Source organism: Lepidothrix coronata, unplaced genomic scaffold (assembly GCF_001604755.1).
Source record: "Lepidothrix coronata isolate B3197 unplaced genomic scaffold, Lepidothrix_coronata-1.0 Scaffold16, whole genome shotgun sequence".
Classification (NCBI taxonomy): Eukaryota; Metazoa; Chordata; class Aves; order Passeriformes; family Pipridae; genus Lepidothrix; species Lepidothrix coronata.
Genome location: NW_016690196.1, coordinates 6,451,899 through 6,468,422, shown reverse-complemented (window position 1 = coordinate 6,468,422; position 16,524 = coordinate 6,451,899). Strand labels below are relative to the sequence as shown.

The 16,524-nt window shown below is 45.6% G+C and overlaps 1 long non-coding RNA gene across 1 annotated transcript in view; it reads left to right on the top strand.

Annotated features, from left to right (window-relative positions):
* Window positions 1–16,524, top strand: part of LOC108493302 — a 136,287-nt gene that overhangs the window by 30,424 nt on the left and 89,339 nt on the right. The window lies entirely within an intron of this gene.

Below are 16,524 nucleotides of genomic sequence, written 5' to 3'. Positions count from 1 at the left end.
AAAAAATATCTGCCAATGATCACCAAGTATTAATGTTTTCCCAGAAAACATTCCTGTCAATCTGGAGTCCATCATTTGTTTTGTTTTTGTTTTAAAAGCAAACAAATAAACTGGTGGAAGTCTCCCAGCAGCAGGTGCTGCCTTTATGTGAAGCCCAGCCTCCCAGCCCATGATTCACAGTTGCCTGTTTATTCTATCTGCTATTTATAGCTGGGCAAATCTCTCCATCCCACCTTGTGCTTTCTACTTGCTCTATTTTACTAATTAATGTATTTACTGTTAGTATTTCAATAAAATAAACAAAAAATTGAATTAAAAATGTTGTCTGTGGCCAGGGTGCTGCTGACTTGAGGTCACTGGGAGAACACAGGCCAGCTGGGGAGGCTTGTGCTGTGATGGAGGTTGGAGAAATGGTGAGATGAGAAAAGAGGTGGTGCACATATAAAGCAAAGGACAGAGCTCAAGAATAACGGGTCTGTGTCTGTCCCCATGGTGTGAACCACAGTACTTTCACTGACTTTGCTTGAATCACCCCTCATTTCATGCCAGCTGTGGTGGTTGTCCCTAGTCCCAGGTAGGGCAGCCCCTGTTCCAGCTGTGGCAAATTGGACCCTGGCTAGAAGGCATGAGAGACATGGGAAAATGGACATTGTGTCAGTATAAAGGGAAAGCCATTTAATGAAGAGACTGGCTGGTCATGGTTATGGAGAAGTTTGGCTGGGACACAGATGCTGCAGTTGATTGCAGGCTGGCGGCTGCGGCTGCCTGGTGAAGGTAGACAGCGACTCTACAGCTGAAACTACTCCGAAAACCTATGGCAGAGAAGAGCCCTGAAACCTTTGGGATATGTGACACCAGCCAACATGGAATAAATGAATGGAACAAGCCATGTATCAAAAGACACCCACATGCCACTGAACCTCACTTTATCTTCCACTCTTTTGCACTCTCTCCATACTGCTGCTACATAAGCCATGACTGCAGCCATCTTGCTGTGTCAGCTTCACATTTTTCTTCAGTAGGCTTGTGTTTCCTTACTTATGTGTAAGTTTAAGCACTGCATTATAGCTTCAAGTGGACACCAACCATGTGCTTCTCCCTTATTTAAATTCATTTTACCTGCCAACACAGCACAAGGTTCTGTAAAGTATGGCTATAACTGAGCCCCTGCTTTGTGGGGAGGTGTTTTGGTCTGTGTTATGAACTATGCAGCCCTCATTGGCCTTAAAATTAAAAAACGTCTTACCCAAACTGCCACTGTTTTCCTGAGAAGGGCAGTTTCTTTCATATTGGATTATTTAGGCAGCAAGCTCTAAACCTGACACCTGCTTCTCTTTCTTGAGAAGCACATGATAAACACTTGTTCTGGATTTTTTAACACATGTATTTTGCACCCCGTTGTTTAGGGAGTGTAGCCTACTTGGTTGTTGCATGAGTGGATATTTTCTCATTTTAGAGGAGATGGTATTGCAATCCCACTGCTCAACAGGACACACACATCCACAGCCTGGCATGATCCCCTGTATGATTGCAAAGATCCTCTGTCCTCCTCAGGAATCTCCATATCTGGAAAGCGGGGAGAGCCTTGCAGTGAAATGATAAAAATGGTGCTATCTGATGGGGCATGCCTTTGGTCCCAGAAAAAACCTAGGCAGGTAAGTGAATTGGGTATAAATTGTAGACAGAGAAAGCCCAGCGAGTTTTCATTTTTTAGATAGTTATCTACCCAGAATACAGATTCTGAACCCTCTAAAAGGCCAGTTGTTGCTATAAATATTTATAAAAAGAATGTAGCTGCTCTTAAAGGAAGTTTAGGGTGTGTTTTGTTAATCTTAGGATTTATTGCGTATTTTTACATTGGACAAGTTTCAGGCTGTTTTTTTTTCAATTAATGTAACAATAGTATGCGACGGAACTGTTAGCAGCTTCAGGCACTGTCCAGTGATTCACCAAAGCATTTCACTTGTAGTACAACTGATATTTGTGTGACATTCACCGTGCCAGACTGCAACATTCAGTATCTGGGACTCAGATTCCTTCCAGACAGAAAGGCACTTGGGAGGGGCTGCAGCCTATCTCTGGGCTCCTTCCTTTAAAAAAATCTGATTAAGTTAATTATGTTTTGTGAGAAAAAAACAGGAATGGAAAAAGCAACTTATGAGATGTTGGTGAAAAGAAATAGAAAAAGCTTTATGAGAAAATGGCTTGAAACAATAGATTCCTGCCATCTTAGCTGTCTCACCTTTCCTACTGTCTCGGCTCTGATTTATATTTCTATTGATGAAATAGTGATCCTGATGTGAAACAGCTCTGCAAATAACCAGAGCAAAATCCATGCAATGGATCCAGCTCAATATTTTAGTGGCATGAAAAATTGAAGAAAATGAATTTTTTTTTTTTTAATTAACATTTTCTTTGGAAACTGGGCAATGGGGCTATTTCTTCGGAATTGCCTTGGCAGATGTAGTAGCACATGGACTGAATGCTCCAGAAGGGCAGGGTCTTTCTGTAAGACACCACCCCACATTCCAGCTTCCTCACCTAAGCAATTTTTTTAATGCCAAATACCTTTTCTGACAAGATTTACAGGGGTCTTAAAGAGTCTTATAAAAAATCAGTTTGGAAAAACGTCCTATGGCCCTTCCTCCATCTGGTACAGAAGGGAGTTAACAGCCTAACGATGCGAGAATGTTTAGCAGTTTATGTGATTTCACAAATATTTCTTTTATTCCTAGAAATGGGAACGGAAAAAAAAAAAGGTTTTATGAGTTTGACAGATTGCCCCATTCTACTCTGTCAGTTGCTTATTTCACTTCCAACTTTACACAGCTGCAACATGTTTGATATGCCTGTGAACCCAAATCAAAGCAGTGAACATCTCCCTAAATATTTCTATAACCAAACCTGCTCAATAGACTAGATTATCTACAGGAGGAGTCCTACAGGAAACACCTGCACTTGGGTATTTAGTTCAGCATTGTGTTACCTAATGCTGCTGACCTGTTCTGTGATCTTGGGAAAAAAAAAAAATTTTTTTTTGTTTTGTTTCCTCTCTCATCCCATCACTCTTTTGTCTCCTTATATGCTGAGTTCTTTGTAGCAGAATCTGTCTCATTCCCTTTGTTTGTAGGAGGCTTTGTGCGGCTCAGTCAAAAACCATAGAGAGAAATGTTGTATGAATAGTGCCTGTCACCTGGGCAGAACAGTGAAGAGATCTGTCTATTTTGCCTCCTTGTATGTTGTGGCACAGTACCATTTTATGGTGTTGTGAAAGTTGATGACGTGAGCTGAGAGATCAGGCCTCACCTTTGGATGCTGCTGTGGTTCCTGGTTGCTGGCACAGTAGCGCACAGCAATGCAGATGAATTTCCTGCTGATGCTTGGACTAGATGCAATATAAAGCAGCTTAAAGGAAGATTTGTTCAATTCTAACTTCAAAGCAGCAGCATGTATTTTTGTTGGAAGAGGAACACTGGTATGGTCTCCTGTAAAGCTGCAGCTGCTGCTCTGAGGCATAAACTCTGGTAAGCAAAGTTAAGTCTGTGGGGAGCAGCAGAGTTAAGAAAGCCTAGCTTTCAATGGCTGGATTGCAGTGCTGTGACTGCCTTCCTGTGCCTCCCCTACTTACTCTTACAATACCCTCCAGTCCACTTCAAATCCTCTACTGGGCTGTCTAGCAGACAGCAAAGGCTTGACATAGTGCCTGGACAGTCAGACTCACCATGGCCTCTTTGATGCCTCAGGGGGAGCCCACCTGTCCCAGTCCATGTGCCTGTAGCACACTAACAAGAGCACTTTCCAACCCCAAGGACTCATCTGAAGAGGCAATGTTTGAGACTGACACAGTGTGCACTGAAGGCAGGTAGATCACTAGAAGACAGAGGAGAGAATTTCAAAGATGGTCTGAGCTGTGAATGAAAGAAGAGTGAATGAAAGAAAAGGAACACAGTTTTCTGTATCTTGGATCAGTCTGAGCTGTTAAGACTCTAATTTGTTCAACACTTCAATCCTGGAGTATTAAGGCTTTTTGCGTAACCAAGCTACTTGGTTTTGGGCTGTTCTGTCGCGTGGGACTTCTTAGGGTTGCTAGACTGAGAACTTGGTTGCACATAGTTTTTCTTTGAAAGTTTAATGGGGATGAAAACCATACGAAGGTAATGAGATAAAAATCTCATGACATCTGTTTGCATTTTAAAAATTGCATAAAACCAGAAAACATGCAAATAAGCTCAGTATTTGATGAGTGGTGAGCAGTCTTCCCTCTGCTTGTGTATCAGCCTGGAGCTGCTAATGAGTAGACAGGCTATAGCTACAGCAAAGAGAGAGCCACAAGAAAACAGCAGTTGATTAAAAAAGCAAAGTGCCTGCTTTCAACATTACTGGAGTCCCCAGACAGGTGGGGTATGATGATCCTGAGCAGTCCTGAGAGCTGCTGACTCCACCAAGCTGGCTCAAGACAAAGCCCGTAGCAATTCTGGAGCTGGCAGTCATCTGCCTCTCTTTCAAATCACTTTGCCACTACCTAACCCTTTTCCTACATCCTGAAAGTCCATGTGGTATATCAGACTGTCACCAGGACAGCCAGGTCATCCCTAGGCTTGTAGCTGATGGAATCTGGCAATCAAATGCAGGATGCTCCAGGTTTCTCTTCGGGTGCTGCAGACATTAAAGCTTGGAAGGTCATGGGGAATGTACTAGCCAAAGCCTGAAACTGTTCTTGCAGCACCAGAGAAGAAAAAGAAAGGGGAGCACTGTAAATGTGCACGTGGGATGTGCATGGGGGAAGAATCCCTCTTTCCATCCCATGTCCAACAGCTTTCCTAGGAAAGATGTCAGGGCTTGAAGGGGTCAAGTGTGGAGCAAGTACATCTCTGCCCTTCATTCCCTGTCATGGGTATACATTCCAGCTAAGCAGCTTGGTCAATGAGCAGCCAAAACAGATCTTGAAGCAGGATAACTTAAACTCCTTCTGACACAAGTGGTCATTATTTGCAATGTTCCTGAGTCTTGCTGACTGCCTTCAAAATTGTAGAAGTTGGCCTGATGGCACAGAGATAACTTTAGTCAGACAGTACTCTCCCTGTTCCCTGAGAGGGAAACTCACATAACTCCCCAGGCTGACTTTCAGAAGTCAGCAACAAAAATGAGAAGAAAAATTGCATAACGTACTTCTATTTGCAATGGTCCTGTGCCTTCTAACTACCCAGGCCCCTTCTGAGTACTGCTGAGTTTATCGGCTGGTGTTCAAATATGTGTTATTCCACTGGAATTCCCCACACTTAACTTTTTCTTCTCCATTACTTTTGTGCCTATGAAGAAAAGGCAGGTGTTCCCAACTCTCCCTTGTAAGACCATTGGCAAGCTTGTATTGATGACTCCCTTTCTCTTCTCTTTCCCGAGACAATGTTCATCCTGGAACTTGCAGGGTCTTGCCAGACAAGAGTTAGTCCATAGCCATTATCCTTGCGCTATATCCCACAGGGATGGGCGAGCAGACCTGTGGCAGGGGCTGCATACCAGCTGATACAAAGGTGTTGGGACCTCAGCAGTATGCTTTCCAAGGCCCTTTTACACCATGCCTGCAGTGACAGTCTCCTCCCCAAGCATTGCACTCATCACTCAGAGCCCTGTAAAGCCCAAGAGTCAGAGAAGGGCTCCAGGACACCTTTATTTGTTTTCATCACTGTGACTTTTTCTTGCAATGGGGATCCCTTTTCACTGAGCCACTGAGGGGTGTCTCCCTTTCTTATCCAGCAGACATTTGCATCACTTTAATCTCGTTATATATCTTCCTTACCTCATTACACATCCTTCTTGTATTATTGTACATCTTCCTTTCTAAATCATTGAAGCAACCAGCACATGGCAGTGAAGAAGGGACATTGACCAGTGAGGAGGACTAGCCAGGGAGGAAAGTGGAATGAAGGATAAGTATTATTGTGTTTGGGTGCAAGCATGTCCAGCTCTGGGATGAGGGAAATTCAGGAGCGTTGTATAATGCAAGGGATCTCAAGATGCTAACAATACAAATTTACCAACAAATGTGACTGTGTGTTTTCAGCAGAGCCTGGATAATGAGGGGAGAGAAACCCCAAAAACTCCAGACAGTCCCCCCTGGTAGGTCCACCTTTGAACTTCAGGGCTTTACTAAGGTGATTTGAAAAACACCATATATCCCACTAATTCTTGCTGGAAAGCTCTTCTTGAGTTCACTGACTCTTCTTTCTAAGCCAGTCTAGCAGAGAAAAGCTCCCCCTGACTTGTGGGCCTAAGATATCAGCTCTTGGGTTCTGTGTCTGGACTGTACCTGTGGGATGGGAGAACATAAAAGGGGCTCTTTTAGAGCCCAGTGTCCAGAAAATGGATGATAAAATGAGGGGAAAGTCATCACACTCCATGGAGAGAGAGCTGGTAGAGCCTCACTCCAAGACATCTGTTAAAGTCATCTGGACTTAAGCACTTTCTTTCTTGGAAGTAAGTGTAAGTGGTTCTCTGAATAAGATCTCAGAAGCAGAATTGGGCAAGGCCTGATGGTACCAATGTGGCTGCAGTCTGAAAGTACTCTCTCTTTAGCTTGAGATACAAACTCACTAACCTCTGTGGGATGGGGGGGACAGCACTGGGAATGAAAGCAAGAATTGCACAACACTCTGTGATAGAAACCAGGCTTGACTCCCAGCCAGTATAAATTTGAACTAAGTACTGTACTGGGTCAGATCAAAGTTGATCTAGTTCATTCTCCTGGCTTTGACAGCAACTAAATCATAAAAACTGGGCCTTGACATAGGGATATTTTCCCTCCTGCTACCTCTTAGTATCTGATGGCTTGCACCGCAGACATGTCCAGAGATGGAGCTTTGGTTAGATCATTGTATTGGACCATGAGAGCCTTGTCATTGTCTGTTGTGCTGTTGGAGCCACCAAGATCGTTGTTCTCCACAATGTCATGCAGCAATGAGTTCCACAGGGTGACCATGTCCCGCATGGTAGGGGGGACCATAACTGAGTGGGTAGAGAGGCCAAGTAAGTGTTTGCTGCATGAAACATCCCCCACTCACCCCTTTCTCAACATATACAGAATTGAAGACCATGAAACTTTCAATCAGTGCTTCTGAAGAAATCCTGCAGCTGTACCACACAGAAAGAATTGGGGAAGTCCAAGTTTGAAATGGGTTGTTGGTTGTTTCCATGTGAGGAACATCTTCACAGGAATTTTGCCAACTAAATTTAATTGTGATGCTGCAAAAATGTTGTGTAAATAATGTTTCTGTAATACATGTGTTGCAAGTTATTACCAAGCCATAAAAGAGCTGGGAAAGAAGAAACCGAAACACAAAATGCTCTGTGACGCCAGAACACCTTCTGGTGAGTATCAGTTTGCAAACCGCAATGTAAGTTTATGCCCACAATTCAATTGACCTCCTGAAAGCAAAGGTAAACAGGAATAGAAGGGCAGGCGTCTGCGGTTCTCTCTTTCCTCCAGAGAAATTCATTCTCCATCAAGCTCTGCCCTATTTCTCTGGCGTTCTCTCAGCCCCTGAGCAACAGAAAACAAAAACAGGTAAAACAACAACTCCTAACTTAGGTGTGCAGGGAAGGGGCCTCAAAACTTGGCAGTTTTGAGGACAGACACACAGCTCCCAGATCTGACAAGGAAATCTGAAACCCACCCCAAAACCCACAGTGACCAAAACAAAAAGATGCCTTAAGAAAGCAGTGTGCCCTGAAAGACTGCACTGCCATGATGGGAAGTGTCTCAACCAAACCCTAGCTGGCCATGGCTGAGAAGAAAAGCATTTTATCTCTCTTCACATAACTTGCAATCAAATGTCAAACCCTTTGGTTTGGCAGAATTAACTTGTTTCTTTTCTTTAAATATGGTCTGGCCATAGAAGACGGTCAAAACAAACTGAGGAAGCATGAGGCATATCCAACTGCCCCGAGCGAGGCAAATTCCTGTGCTTGAGGGCTGCCGCAGGAAAGCAAAGTCTGTTGCCTACACCTCGTGGTAAGACCCCTGGGAGTAAGGATGAGTACTTTTGCCCTCATTATAGTGGCTGGTGGTGTGAAATGCTGCTCCTGTAGGGAGAGATCTCCTCTGGGAGCCATTTACCAGTGACTTTTTGAAAACCACCAGTTATCTGCTGTGTAAGCTGTGACATATATTATCATAATTATACACCCCCTGGTCCTTCATCTTGTTTAGTATGTTACCACCAAAATGTGTAGAGTCTGAGTAATGGCATTTAAAGCTAGAAGAAAGGCAAGTCCTGGGATTAAGCTGCCTTCCAGGAGTAGATACTAGATAAAGAAAAGCAATGACTGAGAAGGCTGTCTTGGCCTCAGTGCCTGTTCCAGCTCAGCCTGCCCCGTACATAGACCTTATTCTGCCCCTGTGCACACTTGTTTCTAAGGAACCAGGCTAGACAAAGGAGAGTAGGGCTGCATACGTGTACTAAGGACTGTCTGGAGAGCTGCAGACCTGCTTGGTCCCTCCTGCCTGGGGCATGGAGTCCATGGAGGCATCTGAACATCACCCTCTGCCTTTGAGGCTCCTGCAGGCAGGGATGCTGTCGTCTGGCTGCTGCCAGGCTCCCAGACATCAGAAGCTTTTCTGTGATGCTTTCTAGGTGGATCAGGAGCGGAAAAGGGCAAGTGGAGAGGGGCAGATTGGGGACGCATGATTCCCATGGTAGCAGAGGCACTCTGACCCCAAATAGGCTATGCCATGGGAATGCAAAGTGAAGGGGGTATGTTTGTAGCTCAGTCAATTCAACAGGCAGACACAGTGTGTAAGGAGCCACTGTCAGCTTCCTAAATTAAAGCTGTCAGCAGGTTCAGGCCACCTGTGTAAAAAGGAAGATGTGCTTTTCGTCAGTACCTCCCTGCCATTTTGAACTCACTGTGTGCTGCAACATCAAGGCCACCACAGAGCTGGGCTTTGGTACAGGACAACAAAGCCCAGCTCTCCAGGAACTGCAGTCCCAAATCTCACATCTGCTTTGTGAGAGGAAGTGAGCCTGTCACACTCCCTCATAGGGAAATTAGACAGGAAGAAGAAACACAGCAAGCCTGAAGATAGAGAGGAGAGTAGGGCTGGTGTGAGTCAGGGCTTTGGCAGAGCCCATTTTCCCTCCTGGAATAAGAGGTCAGGTGGGGAAGGGATGTGTTCTATTCCCTGGCCCTGCAGCTTCACATTTTGCATTCCCAGCTAGCATGAAGGATGGCAAAATGGGCTGTGCTCTGACAAATCGTGCCTGCTTATCAGTGGGGTCACATCAGTCCCTGGCATAGCGGAGCCAGGATCAAGTTTGGGGGAAGCCAGATGGTTGTAGAGGTGGCTGGCTGGCTGTGCTTTGCGTGTACACATACACACATTCACATTTACATACACCTCCACCCACGCAGAACTGGAATCAAGATAATTTGAAATAACAAAGTGGGATTTCCCGATGACAAATCCAATCTTGAGCCTCACTCTATGGATGATATTCATATAAACCTCCCATCCTTTCCATTACTCTTTCCCACTGTACCCCTTCCCCAACACCTCTACTTGCCAGCATTGAGGTGGCTCAGTGCAGCATCCCATTCTCCCGTATGGGAATGCCAGACCAGTTTGGTACGCTGGTGAGGTGTCACCTGCAGCATATGCTGCTCAGGCCAGTAGGTAAGAGCCCAGTGAGTGCCTGGAAGGAGCTGCCAGCTGCAGCTTCGCTCCATTAACATGAGATGTGCCAAGAGTCTCAGAGCTGATCAGCCCCAGAAGGCAACTTCCTGCTGCAATTAAGATAGAGGTAAATTCAGACACATCTTGCCAGTCTTCTGGGATGTATGTTGCTAATTAAAAGTCAGCATGTGTGTTTAGGATCAAGGACAGTGACATATACTCTGGTGGTAGAAAACATTTCTGCATGTTTTTGTGACACTGGTGTCTGGACCTACAGAACATGATTGTGGCTACCTGTGAGTGAGAGGTTTCCCTTGGACACTTTTAGCTTATGCTGCACACTTGCTCCAGTTTTTAAAAGCATAATAAAATCAGAATGATCCCACAGCTCAGGAGCTGGAATGGACCTCAGGAGTTTTCAGTTTTGCACTTGAATCAGCTGGATTTGAAGCACAATGTTGGGAAAGCCACCTTACTTGTGGCTCCATTCACATCACATAGGCCAGAAAGTGCTGAGCATCCAGTGGGACCCTGCCTGAGCAATAAATCACTGAGTCAGGGACTGACTCCTGTTCCAAGCACAGAGCACGGCAAGTCTCTAGTCTTTCTCACCCTTAAGACAGTTGTGATACAAATGGTCAGTCTTCAGAGGATTTTTTTTTTTACAACTGTGAATTAAATTTTAGCTGGGCATAATTTTCTCAGCAGCTGATGAGCATTTCTGAGGAAGTTTTGTGATCCCAGCAAGTGAACAGAGTTCATGCCCTGGCAGTAATTAAATTATAGATCCACTTCTGGGTTGAGGAGAGAACATGTACTCTAGGGTGGTCCATCAAATGCAGAAAAAGCACCATACAACTGAAAAGACAGCTCAAACAAAGGATTTCACAATGAGACTTACAGCTAAGGCATTTGGGATCCTTGGATCTGAATCCAGTTCCCAGCCACAGCTTTGCAACATGACCTGAGGCTCTCAGGTTCCTCATCTGTATAAAAGGAGCAGTACTCCATCCCCTCTTTACGGGAAGGTTGCACACAAATGTGAACCTATCTAACACGCTGCTGGAGCTTCCAGCAGAAGGAGTCACAGATACGTGGTGAAACCACATGACTATTGTGATGGTTGCCTGTGTGACCTCAAGAGACTAAAATCTCTTCTCCAAATCATATGAAATCTCAAACTTCAGACAGCAGAAACCCTGAAGTCAAATAATCTGTTTGAAAATGGGCCATGAGTTAATGGAGAATTTTTATTGTGTAGAGTGAATATTTGGTGTGTATTTATATTTCCCTCTCCTACCTTCCTCTTTTTAAAGCAATTCAGAAAAAAAGCTAAAGCTATGTTTCAACACCAGCTCCTTCAGGTTTGTGATCAAGTAGCTTTTCTCCTCCTTCAGCTGTTGAAGGAAGCTGATTGCCGGGAATTCCTAGAAGAGTGGATTAGCACCTGCTAACGTTGCAGGTTCCTAGGACTGATCAAAAGCCAGGTAGTGCCCTTAACAGCTCCCCTCAGCCATCTCTGGTGGCCACCCAGCTGTTTTCTCATTCCAGCCCTCAGATTTACAGTCTGTCATGACTCACAGCTGTGAGCAAGACTCAAACAGGGCTAGCCTGATGTGGTTGGCAAGACTAGACCTCTTTTCTGTAGGCTGCACCTTGTTTTCCAAAAACTCCAAGCATTCAAAAGAGCAAATAAACCCTCCCAGTAAAGTCTTCAAGTGAATGGGTCCCGAAGCAGTGGATCTACCCTAAGCATGCAAATAGCTGGATGCAAGGGCACCACGTCACTTCTTAGATATTTCAGAGGACTGTCACTATCATTTGGAAGGTCAGCATGACCAGTTGTTTTGCAGCTGATCCAAACATATGGGAAAAGGGGTGCAGTGAAGATTTGCTATATCACCATTTGGCTCTTGGGAGGAACAATCCTTCATCAGCTTGTTCCTCAGCCCTGGGACCATTCTCCAGAGCCCTTTTTTAGTGCTGGCTCTTCAATACTGAAAGATCAGACTACTGCCAGTTTACAGTACTAATCTGAGACCTGCAGTAGTGCTCCATTGACTTGGTGGCAGGTTGATGGTTCTTAAAATGCCAGAAAATGGGTGAAAGCATCGTTCCATATATATATATTCTTCCCAATGGTTATATTTGAGTATGAGCCAGATAACTAAAGGAAGAGATCTGGAAACAGCACTGGGACATCAGCTGCTGCTATTTCAGCTCTAAGTCTAAGCATATCAGCTTCTGTGAGGAATTTTCAGAAAACCAGGAGACTCCAGAAACACCATGCTCATGTGGCTTTTCAAAACACAACCAGTACATTCTTGCCCTGGTCGCCCAGATCTCTCCCTCTTTAGCTCCTGAAGGCTGGAAGATGTGCTGCCAGGCACTCAATCTGAGACAGCAGCACAGGAATCACTCCATAGAGACACGTGGTCTTCTGGCCTTGGAGCCTCTTCTCCCCAGCTGCCAGCAGTTTGCTCAACAGAGATACTCTACTGTACTTATTTGCTCTGGTTTCAAATATCCCTGCCTCCAGTCCATGTTTACTCTCTCACTCTGCTGTTCACCCAACCTATTGCATCTACAGGTCACTGGAGCAGTCCACTTCCCCAGCCCTTCTCAGTCTGCCAGGTCTGTCTCTAACCCAAACTCTAAGGTCCTTTTTAAGGTTGGGAGTAGGCTCTTAGACTTACTGCCAAGCTCAACAGTGGGCTTGAAGTTCCTTCTTTCCCTGCTGCAGGGTCATGCCAAGCTCTAGAGTCACTGCCTGGGGAAAGGGTGATCCTCTGTAGTTATTCCCTTCCCCTCCACCCAGATTCTGGGAGATGCTTTAGCTCTTTCTGGGCTTTTATCCCTCACACCAAGAAAATGAGCCACTAATGAGAACCATTTGGCTTGCAAGTTCTCACTGCTCTTTCATATCAAGGTTGCCTAAAACTACTCCACTAGCTCAGAGACATGGAAAATGCTGGTTGTATAGCTTCTGCTCCTCAAATTCCAAAGCTTTGGGCTTCATAGCCAGTACAGGCTTCTGGCTTCTCTCTGGTCCAGCCACAGAGGCTGTGTGAGACCACTTCTGTGTGGAGATGCTGCTGGGACTCTCCTGAACAGTTTCTCACACCAGCAGGTCTTTGCCAGCTCCTAAATTCATCAAGTTTCTCTTCCACTACCTGGAGCTCCAGGGTGCATCTCCCATTTCTGAGCTTTCTCTCCTGAGCAGAGATTCCTAAAATTCTGTAAATTAAGATAGTTAAGTAATTGCAACAAACAATTTACCTTCTCCACATTTATGGTGTCGGTCATTCCTAACGTGTGAGAAAGCTGGGGCTACTTGTTCTGAGCTGAACAATTCTGTGATGCTTATAGGAGGATTTGGACACTATAGTGCCAAAGCAGGAACCGTGCACAAAGTCAAATGTTTGCAATGAGCAAAACCATGAGAGCTGGGCGTGTTGCACAAACCATGGATAGCTCCAGGTTGGAGGAGCTGGGAGCCAGGGCAGCTTGGAGCCCTGCCTGATGGGGATGAGGGAGACTTGGTGAGCAGAATCAAACACTGTTCTTGAAGAAGAGGATGCATACACACACTTCTTGGCACTTGGTCAGTGAACAGAGAAATTTCTTTTTCCTCCCAAGAATGTGTTCAGGGTGGGACCTTGGAACCTGATCTTTGAATAATGCTGGTGGGGAAAGGCATGCTGCTTTCCTTCTCTGCTCTGCAGGGCCAAGGGGTGTGTAGGTTCCCCTCAGTGCAGGGCTGCTGTGCATGAGGATGCTCTTCCAGTTGCTTCCATGGGGAGCTAACACAAAGACATGGCAACATTCAGGATAAAGACCCTGTGCTCCTGTCATTCCCAGGAGTTACTGGCCTGACAGACACTCCTGTGTGTGTCTGGGCCTGAGACCATTCCTCAGGATCACATCAAAGGCCTTCAGAGAAGGATGCAGGCTCAGATCACTCCTTCAGTGCCTGGAAGCACTGCACATGCTGCAAGGAGGCCTCACTGGGCAACAGGTAGACTAGTTCGACTCTGGATACTGGCAAAATGAGAAGAACTAAGGTCTTGTGCTGCCCCAGCAAAGGCCTACCTTCCAACAGCCTCCCTGCAGCCAAAACACTTGGCACCATTGACAACCAGGGCTTTTACTTAATGGGCAACAACTGTCTTGCCTCCCACACACCCTCTGAGGATTAATGAGTTAACCACTTTGGAAACATTCAACAAATAACTAATAATAATAATAGGAGTGGCACATATATTTCACAATGAGTGGCCTGTCAGATTCAGCCTTCTCATTCTTTTTCTCCAACTGTACTCACTATGAAGTTATTTGTTACATTTATTTGCTGATTTAATTGATGAAAAAAATCCAGTCATCTCTTTCCCTGTGACTTGGCAGCAAACATTTGAAATTCGATGTGTGTTAGTGGGGGTGGCTCCTCACATATAGGTGTTGCTTATCGCTGAGCAGACAAGCATATTCTCTGAGAGGCAATTACTGCAAAAATAATTCTGCCTATTTTGTGCAGGGAACCCCAAAATGTGATGCCTAGAAGTATCTTGAGCAGTAAAACACAGTTTCTCCTAGAAATGAAATAATATCGTAGTCCCACAGGTCATCCAGAGGATTTGAACCCAAGTACTATGAGCACCAAACAACAAATCTTGACTTCTGCCCAGCCATCTGGATTCTCTAATGGACTGGGCAGCACTGCAAGTGCATTCCTTCCCGGGACCTTTATTTTCACCTATTCCTTAACTTGAATTGTTCCTAGTGCATGGTGGTCTATGAGGGCTGACTGTTATTAGATAATCCTGAGGCATTTTGGTAGTAGCAATAGCTACATCTCCAGAGAAGCTGGGCACCTCATGGGACCAGCACTGCATAGCGGCATCCAGCTTGAGCAGTACCTTGCCTGTCTTCCCTGCTGTGAAACCTTATATTCCTGTGGCAATGCTGGGATGTCATCATTTTTTCAACAGCAATGCACTGAGATGTCATAAGGAGATGATTAGGACGACTTTGTGGCCAGATCAGGCAGAGCAACTGCTGTCTTCAATTTCAGCAGTGACGAACAGAACACATTTAAGGACGTGGTCATTTCTTTCTCTGGCAAAGCCCTTCCCATTCTTGCTCACCTCCCCCTGCCGCTGCTACCTGTGCCTTGACAGGAGAGGCCCTGTCCCAGAGCAAAGGCCAGCAGGTGACACCGCTTCTCCCGCTGACCTGGCAGGAGCACAGCAGACTAAGCTCTGCCAGCAGAGAGGAGGAGGCAGGGAGTAGGTACTGGTACCAATTAGCAGCCTGAACGGGGTTATTACAGGACAAGCTCTGTTTAACTTAACTGCTAACAGACTGGCTCTGTCAGTTGGAAGAAATCACAGGCAAACAGACTTAATGGGGGCCTGGAGGAGTGGGGGCAGGGAGCACCGTGGCTTCCTTTCCTCTTTTGAGCAGTGTATTTTGTAAAATACAAGTGTAATTGCCGTTTGAAACACATGTACAGCAGGATAGGGAGAAAGGCAGGAGGCAAGGAGCACCACTGATCAGCTCAGATCTGTGGAGCAATCTGCAACCTAAAAAGCCTGAGTCTTGGCACATCTGGGCTCTTTTTGTCACATGAGAATAATAGCAAGGCCTTCCTGCACTGCTGCATGGCTCAGGATGCTCCAACGTCACCACCAACCAGACCTCCATGTAGGGGAAAGCCTCTGTATCTTCCCCTCTCGTGCAAGCCTGGCACTGCCATGGGCTATGCCCAACAGACCCTGCTTCTCTGGTGAGACCCCAGGTCTGCTTCTGACCCCCCAGTGCAGTGCTGGTGGCTTGAAGCAGCTAAGCCTGACTCCAGCTCTGATTTGAGGCATGGCATGATCTGACTGGGACTTGCAGTTCTCATGCAGAAGCTGCGTGAGAAGAAAATGGACTGAAAACCCTACATGCAGTTGGAAGTACTGTCTGAAGATTTAGTCAATCCAGATGAATTCTATCCCAAATGCAAGAGGGAAAGAGCAGACAGGGCACCATATTTTCCTTGAGCACTGTATTTTCCTTAAGCACAGGACTGGGGCTCACAGGGACCCATGGAGGTTCCTGAAGAGGTCAGGTGATTCTGGTGGGATCCTTGAGCCCACAGGTCTTTTCTGGATTGGGAACCCTGAAAATGTCTGGTTTTATGAAGAAAGGAATACCACTGATATGTTAAATGGATGGCTGGGTGGGGTTCTGGAAAACCGATGGCTTTTAATTCAGTAGCATTACTCACTGCATCAGGATTGTACTGGTTTAGATATAGGAACTTTGTAAGGATGAAGAAGAACCTCTGCTTTCCTAAATTCTGCATTTTGACCTCTGGGAAGCTAGTCATGAAGGAAGAAAGCAAGTTGCACATCTTCTATGTGCAGACACTGCCTTTGAGTCCTGGATCACATAAAATCTTGCTGTTCCCTCCTGCCCATACTGGAGCAGCTTTTTAGTCCATGGCATCTCATGGTAGCATCAGGTGTGGGAAGGAAAAGTGAGAGATGGGTGAGCAAGAAAGCCCTTTCCTGGTGGGAGGCAGCAGGGACACCCTGCTGGCAGGCTGTCAAACACAATGAGCAGCAAACTTTGCCTGCTGCACTCTGAACTTTTCTCTGAGAGAGATCAGGGCTCCCAGCTTCTCCTCATTTCAGCATTTAATGAGAGCTGGGCACCCACTGCTTCCCACGGAAGACACGATGTCACTGACTAAATGAATGCTCATGGTAACCTAGAATGGAAACATACAATGTAGAATGTGGCTCTTCACTGACTCCCACCTTATCGCTACTGACTTTCTACTTCTAAGGAGACACTTGACATGGGTA